This window comes from Lathyrus oleraceus, chromosome 2 (assembly GCF_024323335.1).
Source record: "Lathyrus oleraceus cultivar Zhongwan6 chromosome 2, CAAS_Psat_ZW6_1.0, whole genome shotgun sequence".
NCBI classification, from domain to species: domain Eukaryota; kingdom Viridiplantae; phylum Streptophyta; class Magnoliopsida; order Fabales; family Fabaceae; genus Lathyrus; species Lathyrus oleraceus.
In genome coordinates, this window is record NC_066580.1 from 488,136,779 (window position 1) to 488,150,535 (window position 13,757).

Genomic DNA, 13,757 nt, shown 5'->3' on the forward strand with positions numbered 1-13,757 from the left:
TTTGGGTTTTCTAGCATGTTCAAATTTTTGCTCTTGTGTGTGTGTATAGTGATATGAAAATGGAGATTTAAGTTGGTCACTAGTAGAAGTTTTTTCTTACTTAGGATCATACCCAATTCCTCTTCTATTGTTCTGACTGACTCCATAAATCATGGATGCCATTACACTCCTTCCTATCCCATTTTTCAGAAACTTTTGAAAGGCTTTTTCGTATTTATAAATTATCGTATTTGAAGTTTGTGGAGCTTGAGATAACGCTTCTTCTAGTTTTAAACAATTTTTCTTTGCTACATCTTTTAGTGATGTTAAAACTTTGTTTTCATCTTTTAGTTATAGAATTGTCATCTCAAGTTTGCCACATTCTTCAAATTTTTCTTCAAGGCAGCCTTTTATTGCTTTAAATTTTTGTTTTAGTTTCTGATATGAGCTAAGAGTTTCTGACAAGCATCATTCTAGGTCAGATCTAGAGAGTTCAGAAAATATTCTTCTGATTCAGATTCTTCATCTGAAGTGGTCCTGGATGTGGTAGCCATGAACGCCATATTGGCCTGTTCATCAGAGTCAGATTCTGATGATTCAGATTCGCTATCATCCCAGGTGGCCATTAATCCCTTTTTGGGTCTGAGGGAGTTTTTCTTGAAGCTCTCTTTTCTGGAGCTGTCTTTCTTTAACTTTGGGCATTCGTTCCTGTAGTGACCTGTTTCTTTACATTCATAACAAGTAACATCTTTGTTAGTTTTACCTTTAGACGTTGATTCTGATCGATCCCCTCTGGATCTTGGTCTCCTGAAGTTATTGTTCCTCTTTTTCCAGAGTTGTTTAACTCTTCTGGTTAGGAGGGACAATTCTTCTTCATCATCAGAATCTTCCTGTTCAGAGTCATCAACATCTTCTGTTTCAGCCTGGAATGCTTTGGTTCTGTCAGATTTGCGTCTTTCAGATCTGGACTTTAATGCTACAGACTTGTTCTTCTTCTGAGGCTCATCTTCCTCTAGTTTTATCTCATGGCTTCTGAGGGAACTGACAAGCTCTTCAAGACTGATGTTGTTCAGATCCTTAGACAGCTTCAGAGCAGTGACCATGGGTCTCCACTTCTTTGGCAAGCTTCTGACTATCTTTTTGACGTGGTCTGCAGTTGTGTACCCTTTGTCTAGAACTTTGAGACCTGCAATAAGAGTTTGGAATCTAGAGAACATTACCTCTATGGCTTCGTCATCCTCCATTTTGAAGGCTTCATATTTCTGGATAAGCGCCAGAGCCTTTGTTTCTTTGACCTGAGAGTTTCCTTCATGAGTCATCCTCAGAGAGTCAAGTATGTCTTTGGTTGTTTCTCTGTTGGTGATCTTTTCATACTCGTTGTAAGATATAGCATTGAGAAGTATGGTTCTGGCCTTGTGATGATTTTTGAAAACACGCTTCTGATCATCTGACATCTTACTTCTGGGAACTTCAACTCCATCCTCTGTGATAGGAGGTTTGTATCCATCTGTGACAATGTCCCAGAGATCAGCATCATAGCCTAGAAAGAAACTTTCAATTCTATCTTTCCAGTAATCGAACTTTTCTCTATCAAAGACAGAAGGCTTAGCATTGTAACTGTCTCTTTCATTTGTGTGGGCCATAGTTTTTCTCGTTCTGGATCTCTCTACACGGTTAAGTGTTTGATTGGAAAATCAATAATAGAGCCGAAGCTCTGATACCAATTGAAGGTGAGAAAAACAAGAAAGGGGGGTTTGAATTGTTTTGGAAAATAAGCGCTTTTGCAAAATAAAATCACACAGGATTTTATACTGGTTCGCTTATAACACAAAGCTACTTCAGTCCACCCGACCAAGGTGATTTCGCCTTCAACAAGGACTTAATCCACTAATCTTGAAAGATTATTACAACCAACATCTAAGAGAAAGATCTCTTAGTCCTCTCAAGTATACAGACTGCGCAGAGTCACTTGAGGAATATAAAACAACTTAGATAAAAACAGAGTTTGTAATCTAGAGTGCTTCTAGGATAAAGCAAGTATTACAGCAGTAAGAGCAAATAGAATATTTCACGTTCTGAGCAAAAGCTCGTGAAGGATTGAGAGAGAGAGAATATTTCAGTGTGTTCAGGTGTATCTCTCAAAGAGGTTCGCCGTTCTTTATATAGAGGTGAAAAGCGACCGTTTGTAGTAATGGCAGATATTTAGTCTTGATGAGAGTTTAATGCCATAACTTCTTTGTTTCTTTCCAGAACAAGTTTGTCTCTTTGAATAACTTCTTTCCAAAAACAGTTTCTTTCCATTTTAAGTTGAAGTTGCCATTACTCTTTCTGGATAGGGAAATCCATTATCAGAGTCTGCGTTACTCTGTTAGACTGAGATCTTGAGATGTGGCTTCAGAGCTTCTGATAGTCCTCATCTTTAGATTTCCAGTGTTGATCTCAGATGATCTTGAGACTTCTGGGGTTCTGATGTACCGTAGCTCAGAGTCAGAATTTCTAGAGCGCGTTTCTTCTTCAGATGCTTCTGATATTCTGATATGCTGTTTTACTCAGAGTCAGAACTTCTAGAGCGCGTTTCTACTTCAGATGCTTTTGATATTCTGATATGTTATATCTGATTTGATTCTGTATCTGATAACGTAATCAGATTCCTTTCTCTATGTTTAGAATCCTGCACACTTAGAAACTTTTCGTTAGAGTGCCATTTTTGGTTTCATCCTTTGTTATCATCAAAATCCTGGAATCTGTTGTAGAACAATTTTTGTTCTTACACCATCCATATAATAAACTGGGGAGGAAACTGAAATAATAATCATCCACGAGGAAATAACTCAGTGGGGAATCAGAAAGGATAAACTCTTTCTGCTTAAGTGGTTGACACTCTATAATTGAAGGACGTTAGACGCACTGAATCTGCATGGGGGAATAATATCACCAAAGTAGGGGATCAGAAGAAAACCAATGTGATAAAATGCACAATGAAATATCTAATATTGTGTTTATGCATGAATATGCATGTATATGATTATGATTATGCTGACAAACCAGCATGAAGATTTGAATCATCACTACAAAACACTCGACTAATCTCATCAAAAAATGGAAACAACCACTAGAGAATCTGCTAGGGATGAAAATAAATCATCTAGCTCAAAATAAATTCAACTCTGGCTGGGGAAATACATAGAGAACATACATTACATCAAACATGGCACGAATCTGATGAGGATCCTAATAAGTCAAAGTTGCGGGGAATCTTAAGCTAACACCCTAAATGGGAGACAACCTTGCAGGGGACATTACAAATACTGCTCAGAACCAAACACTGTCGGGAATGAGGGAACTTCCATCATAAGACGAAACTCTTCCGAGGATTCAAGAGGTAAAACTCTAAATGAGGAACCAGGCAAACTGCTGGGAATATCATGACCTACCGGAACAAATCATATACCATCAAATTCCTCAATAATTATCAGATTCTTCTTGGAGATTGCAAAATAAACCAATTCCAAGGTCAAGGTAACCAGATCTGTCAACTCACACCGGGGAGGAGCTGTCACGACTAAGAAACACGCATAAATGTGTTGGGGATTTGGAGACCAAGTAAATGTTCCAAGATATCCAGGGTTCACTCATCAAGTCACAAACTAGGAAATGTAGAAACACATGAATGCCTCAGCTAGAGAAAGATTATTTGCCAAGGGGACCAATCATTGGCTTAACCGGGGATGATAGGTTGCCAAGGGAGCAACTTATCAACCATGCTAGGGATGAACGATGAACTGTTGGGGAGGATGAAGTCACCAAACCAATTGCTCGGGGAAGACCAACAATGTCTCACACATCAAGACTTACCGTTCTTGATATTGTTGTTGATGTTCCTTGCTGAAATTGATTATTCTTAAACTAAATGCTTCGTTATTTTAATAAAAATGATTATTCATTGATTTATTTCAAAATTATCATCATAAAAATTCAATTTTAAAATAGAAAAAAATAAGAATAGAAATAATTGGATAAAAGTTCAACTTTATTTAATAGAATGGTAATCCGCAAATGGCGGGACCCCATAGATAATTATAAAATTTTGAAAATGGTAATTTACATGGAAAATGGATACATTGAATACAATGATCACTACTCTCCCTACCAACTTCAAAATCCATTATGCTTGTCTTTGGTTGAGAATGAAGAATTATAACCAAATTACTATTCAAAACTGCTTTAAAGATCAGGACCAACCGGATGCAATTACTTGCAATAATCCCTTATTTTGCCTAGATTGCCCCAAGATGGATTACTCAATATACCGGGATAAATTTTCTATTTTATGTCTCTAACTTTTGCCTGGATCGTCCTTTCGGGTTTTCAATCCACCGAGACGCTCATTTTTTCCTAAGCTGCCCTTTAGGGTTTTCAACTTAGCAAGCTTTTCTTTTCTTTTTTAGGCGAAGTATTTCTTGATTGCATCGACATTCACAGAACGCGTGAACTCTTAACCATCCATAGTTTTAAGAATCAAAGAACCGCCTAAAAAGGCCTTTTAAACAAAATATGGGCATTCATAATTAGGAGTCCATTTGCCCCTAGTATCAGGTTTTAAATATAAAATCTTCTTGAGCACAAGGTCACAGTCTCTGAACACACGAGGCTTGACCTTCTTATCAAAAGATTTCTTCATTCTCTGCTGATATAACTGACCATGACACATGGCAGTCAATCTCTTCTCTTCAATCAAACTGAGTTGGTCATATCTGGTCTGGCACTATTCAGCTTCTGTCAACTTGGCTTCCATCAAAACACGCAATGATGGGACCTCAACCTCCACGAAGAGCTCAACTTCCATTCCATAAACAAAAGAGAAAGGGGTTGCCCCTGTTGAAGTGCGAATGGATGTACGATACCCATGCAAAGCAAATGGGAGCATTTCATGCCAATCTTTGTATGTTACAACCATCTTCTGAATGATCTTCTTAATGTTCTTATTCGCAGCTTCAACAACCCCATTCATCGTAGGTATGTGTAGGAGGAAGAGTTATGATGTGCAATCTTGAAGTCTTTACAAAGAGCTTCCACCATATTGTTATTCAAGTTCGATCCATTATTAGTAATGATCTTACTTGGCACACCATAACGATATATAATCTGATTCTTGATAAATCGGACCACCACATGCTTGGTCATATTTGCATATGATGTCTCTTCAACCCACTTTGTGAAGTAATCAATAGCCACCAGAATGAAGCGATGTTCGTTCGAAGCTTTGGGCTCAATCATACCAATCATATCAATTCCCCACATGGAGAAGGGCCATGGAGAGGAAATGACATTCAACAATGTCAGAGGAACATGAATCTTATCTGCATAAATTTGACACTTGTGGCATTTCTTCATAAACTTGCAACAATCATATTCCATTGTCAGTCAATAGTAACATGCTCTCAACATCTTATTTGCCATAGCATATCCATTGGAATGAGTACCAAAGGAACCTTCATGTACTTCAGTCATCAACATGTATGCTTTGTGTCTATCCACGCATCTAAGCAAAACCATATCAAAATTTCTCTTATAAAGTACATCATCATTCAAGTAGAAGTTACCATCTAATTTTCTCAAAGTCTTCTTATCTTCCAAAGATGCCCAGGCGGGTAAATCTGACTTTGGAGGAAACATTTGATATCATAATACCATGGCTTTTCATCTTTGGCTTCTTCAATAGCAAACACATGAGCTAGCCTATCAAGACGCATCACGGTCAAATTAGGAACTTCATTCCAAAATTTCACCACAATCATGGAAGTCAAGGTTGCAAGAGCGTCTGCCATACGATTTTCATCTCGAGGGATATGATGAAACTCAACCTTTATAAAGAAAGTTGATATCCTCCTTGTATAATCTATGTACGGTATCAAATCGGTTTGGTTCGTCTCCCATTCACCTTTGATATGATTCACAACTAAAGTTGAATCTCCATAGACGTCAAGATATTTAATTATGAGATCAATGGCTTCTTTGAGCCCCATAATGCGAGCTTCATACTCATCCATATTGTTTGTACACTTGAAGATCAATCTAGCTGTAAACAGAAAATGAGTGATGTGAGGAGTAATAATCACTACCCTAATGTCATTACCATATGTATTAACAGCTCCATCAAATACCATGCTCCAACGGGAACCAGGTTTCGGCCCTTATTCAAGCAATTGTTCATCACCATCTTTCATCTTCAACTACAAAATCTTTTCGTCAGGAAAATCATATTGCACTGACTGATAATCTTCAATAGGCTGGTGAGCCAAATGGTCAGCCAAGACACTACCTTTAATAGCTTTTTGAGACCAGTATTCAATATCATACTCAGATAACAACATCTGTCAACGGGAAATCTTCCCAGTTAAAGCATGCTTCTAAAAAATGTACTTGATTGGATCTATTTTGGATATCAACCAAGTAGTATGATTCAATGTATACTGGCGCAGACGCTTAGCAGCCCAAGCTAATGCGCATCATGTCTTCTCAAGCATAGAATGTCGAGTCTCACAATCGATAAAATTCTTACTAAGGTAGTAAATTGCATATTTTTCTTTCCAAATTTATCTTGCTGACCAAGAACACAACCCATACAATCTTCAAGCATAGTCAGATACATGATCAAAGGTCTTCCTTCAACAGGCGGAGATAAAATCGGAGGCTCAAGCAGATACTCTTTGATACTTTCAAAAGCTTTATGGAAATCTTCGGTCCAATAGCAAGATTAACTTTCTGAAAAAGCTTTAATATCGGAGCACATGTGGCAGTCATATGCGATATGAATCTTGAGATGTAATTCAAATAGCCGAGAAAACCTCTGAATTGCTTCTCAGTTTTGGGCGCATGCATCTCTTGTATTGCTTTGACCTTGGCAGGATCAACTTCAATACCCTTTTCAATGACAATAAAGCCCAACAATTTACCAGAATGAACACCAAAAGTATACTTATTGGGATTCAAACGGAGTTTATATTTCCTCAAACGCTGGAATAACTTCAACAAATGCTCGACATACTCTTCTTCATCACTTGATTTAACAATCATATCATCAACATAAACCTCAATCTCTTTATGCATCATATCATGAAAAAGAGTGGTCATAACTCTCTGATACGTTGCACTAACATTCTTTAAACTGAAAGGCATCACTTGATAACAGAATGTTCCCCAGGGTGTAATGAATATGGTCTTCTCCATATCTCCGGGTGCCATCTTGATTTGATTATAAATGGAAAATCCGTCCATAAACGAAAAGACTTTGAACTTAGCTATGTTGTCTACCAACATATCAATGTGTGGTAGAGGAAAATCATCTTTCGTATTGACTTTATTCAAATCTCTGTAATCAACACACATACAGACATTTCCATCTTTCTTCGGAACAAGAACAATATTGGTCATCCACTGCGGGTACTCGGATGTAACAAGAAATCCAACACCGATCTATTTCTGCACTTCCTCTTTAATTTTCACTGCCATATCAGGATGAGTTCTTCTCAGCTTCTGCTTGACTGGCAAATATTTTGGCTTCAAAGGCAATCTATGCTCCACAATCTCAGAATCCAAACCAGGCATATATTGATAGGACCAAGCAAGCACATCAAAATATTCACGAACAAGATCAATCAACCCTTTCTTAGCTTCTGGACACAATTGAGACCCAATCTTGACTTCCTTTACCTCATCATCGGAACCCAAGTTGACTAACTCAATTTGCTCTTCAACAGTTGAGTGACTCTTTCCTCGTGCTCAAGCAAACAAGATAACTCATCAGATACTTCTTCATCATCATTCTCTTCCTCAGCTTTAAACACATGGAAATCAAAGTTTGGAGAGGGAGTATGATTATTATATTCAATGGGTTTGAGAACCAACCTGCATAATGATTTGATATTTTGATTTTAGAGAAATGGAGTGCAAACAAATATTATGCAGATAGAGAGATTATTATTTATTTATGCTTTTTGTGATTACCATCTTCAGAAAAAGTAGAAAGTAAAAATAAAAACATCATAGATGTGGATGAATAAAATTGTATTTCATTGATGATAATAAGGAAAATGTCCAACAATGTTCACTTCTCCCTTAGGCATAGGAGAATGGTTTTTCTTAAAATAATGAAAACAAATTACTTAAAGCGGTGTATAACAGTAGGAACATCAACAACAACCCAATTGTTGCAAGTCTGGCCATGTGTCACAAAGTCGGTGCAAGCTTCGTCTTCATCATTGTCTTTAATAATGGCAGCCGAGTGTTGATCATCCTCATGAATGAACCCTTCATTGCGGAAAATTGGTTGCATAACCTTGACATTGGCGTTGAATGGCCCTGGCTGAAATCCCAGCCATGCTCTGTTTTTATTCTTAGTGACTTCCACAACCCGACCCCATTTATCAGTACTGCCAGTCTGAATAGCCTCTCGTGCATCTTTTAAAGAAGACATGGGTGCCCCAACTTTCTTTAACTCATCAGTAATGGACAAAGCTTGGAGTTGCGTTCTAAGTTCCACCTCAGCATCAACATAAGTAAAAGATGACAAATGGCTCACCAACAATGCCTTCTCTCCACCAACAACGACAAGCTTGTCGTTCTTCGCAAATTTCAGCTTTTGGTGTAGAGTAGACGTTACAGCTCCAGCTCCATGAATCCATGGCCTTCTCAATAAGAAGTTGTATGCCAAGTGGATGTCCATTACTTGAAAAGTAATTTAGAAATCACTCGGACATATCTTTACTGTAAGGTCCACTTCTCCAATGACAGCTTTACGAGAACCATCAAATGCTTTAACAATTACGTCGCTATACCTCATCGGGACACCTTGATAGGAGAGTCTTGATAGAGTTAATTTTGGCAACACATTCAACGATGAACCTGTGTCAACCAAAACATTGGACAAAGCGTCCTCTTTAGAATTCATCGAAATTTGGAGCGCCAAATTGTGATTCCTGCCTTCGTCAAGAAGCTCTTCATCACAGAAGCTCAAATTGTTACAAGAAGTTATGTTGGCAACAATATGGTCAAACTGATCCACAATAACATCGTGTTCAACATAAGCTTGTTCCATCATTTTTTGCAATGCTTCTCTATGTGCCTCAGAATTCATTAGTAATGACAACATATAAATTTTTGACGGTGTTTGAAGCAGTTGCTCCACAATATTAAATTCACTTCTCTTTATCTTGCACAACACCTCAGCATCATCGTTAGTCTTCAACTTGCTAGATTCACTAGACTGACACGTTGGAGCATTAACTAGATCAACTGTATGAATCTCTTCCTTCTTACCCACAGACACATCTTCCACAACTTTTGGAAACACTGGACTGAACCCACGACCATTACGGTTCACCATTGCTATATCCGCAATATTCATATTTGAGTCTGCAACTGGAAGATGAAGCTCTTGACCATTTTCTATCATAGTGGCATTATACTGGTATGGCGCAGCTTTATCAGATGAGTAGGGGACGGGTCCCGTTAACCGTATAACCAACAACGATACCGATCTGTTGACATTATTGTTGTTGCTGCTATCATATTGAATAACTACCCGCTCAGGGGTCTTAAATATTGGCATTATCACATTCACATCATTACCCATGTACCTTGACTGTTGTACCTGGATAACATTCTAATCCATCAACCTTTGGATATCTCTTTTAACAATTACATAGCCACGAGGATTCACACTACAAATAACACAACCATCATGGTCATGTTCACAATGGCTCACCTTGCACAAGTCCTTGTGGATCTCCACCAAAGACCTACGGATACGACATACATCAAGTACTCTGAAATTCCCAGGACAATCGTCCACCATGTTTACAGAAGCGTTGCCATGAGCAGGCAACAGGTTATCTTTCACATTCAGAGCTCTATTCTCAAAGGACACCATACCACTCTTGACTAGCTTTTGAACTTCATACTTCAGGGGATAACAGTTCTCAATATCATGACCAGGGGCTCCCTGGTGAAAAGCACAATGTAAGGCTGGTTTGAACCACCATGGCAGTGGCTCGGGAATTTGAGGAGGGTTCCTTGATTGGATAAGATTATTAACGAACAAAGACGAGTACAACTCTGTATATGTCATAGGAATAAGGTCAAAAGAGACCTTATTTTTCTCAAAATTTTGTTGATGATTATTGTTGTTATGGTTGGTACGGTGTTGCTGATGTTGTTGTTGCTAAATATGAACTGATTGATTGGTTGAATTGTTGGAAAAGACAGGAATAACTGATGATACTTGATATTGATGCTGACGGGATTGGGAACTTTTCCTCACATGAGGCCTCCTCTGTCTCCCTGATGATACTGTATTAGGTTCTCCTTCCTTCTTTTTGGAGAAGCTACTACCATACTTCTTGCTTATTGACGCTTCATCTTTGGATAGACGTCCCTCACGAACTCCCTCTTCCAATCTCATCCCCATGTTTACCATTTCGGTAAAATCATTGGAAGCACTTGTGATCATACGTTCATAGTAAAATAAACTCAGCGTCTTCAATAATATCTTGGTCATCTCTTTTTATTCCAAAGGCGGACTAATCTGAGCAGCTAACTCCCTCCATCTCTGTGCATATTTTCATTTCTAATTTACTCTTTAAAATATATACAATTTATTAATTAAAAAAATAAAATATTAATAAAAATTTACAGTTTTTAAATATGGATAACTATCAAAGTTGGGTTTTGTAATTTTTCACAATCCTCTCAAAATGTAACTTTCATTCCAATAATAACTTCTATCATATATATATATATATATATATATATATATATATATATATATTAAAATCAAATAAAAATTATGTTTATATTTTGATGCGTGTGTATATTTAAAAAAACGGATAAACGAACACGGGAGTGCCCGTTTAGACGCTAGTCTATACCTTTAGATAAAGGGGATACATCCTTTTGGCATGACCTATTTATTTTCCATATTTACCCTTTAGACAAACTGTTTTTATCTCATACATACATATAGCAGTTTTAATTCAGTTACAATATAATTGGTAACCACTGTTAACTCCCTCCCAAGCATCCCACGCTTCAGTTCTTTGCATACACTTGAGATAATTAGTTTCACTTCATTTCTAATTGAGATTATTTGACGAATCACTGCCAGGATACCCAAGGATAACCATTGAACACACTTTAATCCAAGTATACACTGATCATGTCATCTATATTTAAAATATAATTTGTCATTAGTTTTCTTTGAAAAGTACACTTAGTATACTCACTGAGAATATTTTGTTTTACTCATTCAACAATTGCCAAAGGCATTATACCACTCTGAACGCAAACCCTCAAACATCCTCTCTTTTTCATGTCTTTCAAATATTTTTTTTATCTCTTATACTTACAAAAATATATTTCAAATGAATAACAACCCCTAACTCTCTTATGATTCTTCTCCTTTCTGTTCGATTTGTTTTTATTTGTTTTGAAAAACGATCATTTTCATTTTGAATCATTTCGATTTTGAATTTGATTAAGTTTGACATTTTTAAATTTTCTATTCGGTCATTTTTTTATGAAGAAGTAACTGCACATGTAATGAAAGCATCAGAGAATCATCTCCCTTTTTTAAGTTTTGTTTTCTAAACATGTAAATGACCATTTCTTTTTTATTGCATATCTTTTTAAGGTTTTATCTTTGTTAGTTAATTTATATCTTTTTTAATTTATATATTTTCTCACTATATTTATATCAAAGTATAAATAGAGAAATTCATATATCACACCACTACTCATTATATTGTTTTTATGACAGAGACTACTTAATATATTTGATATGTTCTTATCATGTAAATATCCAAAAACTAATGAAAGAAAGAAGCGAATTTTTAGAATTATATGTTTACATGAAGTTTCTTTTTAAGGAACATGTCTTGAAGAATTATCATCTTATCATTTATGGTGTTATTTAACATATTGGAAAGTGACGATAATATTACTACAAGTGTATAGTTTTTGCCTTTTTTTTCTAACCTCAACTCTTAATTATAATCTATACCTATAGATAAAGGGGATACATCCTTTTGACATGACCTATTTATTTTCCATATTTAACCTTTAGACAAACTGTTTTTATCTCACACATACATATAGCAGTTTTAATTCAGTTACAATATAATTGGTAATCGTTGTTAACTCCCTCCCATAATCCCATGTTTCAGTTCTTTGCATACACTTTAGATAATCAGTTTCAGTTCATTTCTAATTGAGATTATTTGATGAATCGTTGTTAGGATATCCAAGGATAACCATTGAACACACTTTAATCCAAGTATACACTGATCATGCAATCTATATTTAAAATATAATTTATCATTAGTTTTCTTTGAAAGTACACCTAGTATACTCAGTGAGAATCTTTTGTTTTACTCATTCAACAATTGACAAATGCATTATACCACTCTGAAGGCAAGCCCTCAAACCTCCTCTTTTTTTCATGTCTTTCAAATATTTTTTTATCTCTTATACTTACAAAAAATATATTTCAAATGAATAACAACCCCTAACTCTCTTATGATTCTTCTCCTTCCTGTTTGATTTGTTTTTATTTGTTTTGAAAAATGATCATTTTCATTTTGAATTTGATTAAGTTTGATATTTTTAAATTTTCTATTCTGTCATTTTTTTCATGAAGAAGTAATTGCACATGTAACGAAAGCATCAGAGAATCATCTCCCTTTTTTAAGTTTTGTTTTTTAAACATGTAAATGATCATTTCTTTTTTACTGCATATATTTTTTTAAGGTTTTATCTTTGTTGGTTAATTTATATCTTTTCTCACTATATTTATATCAAAATATAAATAAAGAAATTCATATGTTACACCACTACTCATCATATTTTTTTTTATGAAATAGACTACTTAATATATTTGATATGTTCATATCATGTAAATATCCAAAAACTAATGAAAAAAAGAAGCGAATTTTTAGAATTGTATGTTTACATGAAGTTTCTTTTTAAGGAACATGTCTTGAAGAATGATCATCTTATCATTTATGGTGTTATTTAACATATTGGAAAGTGACGATAATATTACTACAAGTGTATAGTTTTCGCCTTTTTTGCTAACCTCAACTCTTAGTTATAATCTATACCTATAGATAAAGGGGATACATACTTTTGACATGACCTATTTATTTTCCATATTTATCCTTTAGACAAACTGTTTTTATCTCACACATACATATAACAGTTTTAATTCAGTTACAATATAATTGGTAATCGTTGTTAGCTCCCTCCCAAGCATCCCATGTTTCAGTTCTTTGCATACACATTAGATAATCAGTTTCAGTTCATTTCTAATTGAGATTATTTGACAAATCACTGCCAGGATACCCTAGGATAACCACTGAACACACTTTAATCAAACTATACACTGATCATGCCATCTATATTTGAAATACAATTCATCATTAATTTTCTTTGAAAAGTACACTTAGTATACTCAGTAGAAATCCTTTGTTTTACTCATTCAACAATTGCCAAAGACATTATACCACTCTGAAGGCAAATCCTCAAACTTCCTCTCTTTTTCATGTCTTTCAAATATATTTTTTTATCTCTTTTACTTACAAAAATATATTTCAAATAAATAACAATCCCTAACTCTCTTATGATGCTTCTCCTTTCTATTCGATTTGTTTTGAAAAATGGTCATTTTCATTTTGAATCATTTAGATTTTGAATTTGGCTAAGTTTGATATTTGTAAATTTTC